Here is a 1,856-nt window from a genome sequence, read left to right on the forward strand (position 1 = left end):
GCAATGGACCTCTGGTCTGACCCAGCGGAGGCAACTCTTATGTTCTTATGTTCTTAAACTATCTCAGTCAGAAAACACTCCATGCAAAAAGATAGAATGGACAGCCATATATGCTAATACCCGTAGCTTGTGCAACAAAATACTGGAACTGGAAACGGAAATGAGAAACGCCGACCTTGATGTAGTGGTGATATCAGAAACATGGTTCTCGGAGTCCCACGGATGGGATATGGTCATACCAGGATATAACTTACTCCGTCGAGACAGAGAGAGCAAATCAGGAGGAGGGGTAGCTCTGTACATTAGAGATGACATTAAAGTCACTAAAACCACAGACATCAAATATATGGGAGAATCCCTCTGGGTGAACCTTGCCAGGGGCAATAACAAATGCCTATATCTTGGTGTTGTATACAGACCACCAAGACAAAAGGAGGATGCAGACGACGAACTAATGGATGATATTGAGACCATCACACTGCATGGAGATACAGTGCTGGTGGGAGACTTTAATATGCCCAATGTGGACTGGAACAAACCTTGCGCTACAACCAGCAGCAGCAAGAGGCTACTTGCCTCCATGAAAGGAGAACACCTCAAGCAGATGGTATTGGAACCCTCCAGGGACCAGGCAATCCTGGACCTGTTGCTCACCAACGGAGACCCAGTGTCACAGAGGTATCGGTGGGAGACACCTTGGCATCCAGTGACCACAACATGGTTTGGTTCCACCTCAAGAAAGGATCCACTAGGCCAAACACATCGACTAAGGTCCTAAATTTTAAAGGAACTAACTTTCAGGGCATGGGGGACTACGTCTACAATGTGCTGCAAAACCAAAGCACAATAGACAATGTAGAGGAACTATGGTCGACTCTGAAATCTATCCTGCAAGGAGCAACCAACATATACATCAAAACCAAGAGCAAATGACACAGAAAAAATAGACCACAGTGGTTCTCCGTGGAGATCTCAGAATTAGTAAAGCAAAATAAAAAAAAAAAGGCTTTCGTAAACTACAAGCAATCACAACGACCGGAAGCTAAAGAAACCTATCTGGCCAAATCCAGAAAAGTTAAAACGACAGTCAGAGAGGCCAAACTCCAGATGGAAGAAAACATAGCTAGGCAGGTAAAGAAAGGGGAGAAATCCTTTTTTAAATATGTTAGGGACAGGAAGAAGAACACAAGCGGTATTGGGTGCCTAAAGAAATCTGACGGCAACTTTACAGATTCAGACGCAGACAAAGCAGAACTACTCAGCAACTACTTCTGCTCAGTCTTCACTTGCGAAGCACCAGGATCTGCTCCTCAACTACAGACAAAGGGAAATTTGGAGGACCCATTCTGGGACATGGAATTTACTGCGAGTGAAGTCTACCAAGAATTATCCAAATTAAAAGTAAACAAAGCTATGGGCCCGGACGATCTACACCCTAGAGTACTTCGAGAACTGAGTGATGTCCTGGCAAAGCCGTTAGCTGTGCTCTTCAATCTTTCCCTAAGCAAGGGAAAAGTTCCCCTGGACTGGAAAACTGCCAATGTTATCCCGCTCCACAAAAAGGGATGCAGGTCAGAGGCTGAAAATTATAGACCGGTGAGTCTCACATCAATAGTGAGTAAACTCATGGAGAAGTTGATCAAGAACAGATTGGACACATTTCTGAATGATGAAAGATTAAGGGATCCTCACCAGCATGGCTTTACAAAGGGAAGGTCTTGTCAATCCAACCTGATAAGCTTCTTTGACTGGGTAACAAAAAAACTGGATGAGGGTGAGTCCCTGGATATCGTGTATTTAGACTTTAGCAAGGCTTTTGATAGTGTAGGTTATTAAACAAGATGAACTCGTTAGGA

This window comes from Geotrypetes seraphini, chromosome 5, assembly GCF_902459505.1.
Source record: "Geotrypetes seraphini chromosome 5, aGeoSer1.1, whole genome shotgun sequence".
NCBI lineage: Eukaryota > Metazoa > Chordata > Amphibia > Gymnophiona > Dermophiidae > Geotrypetes > Geotrypetes seraphini.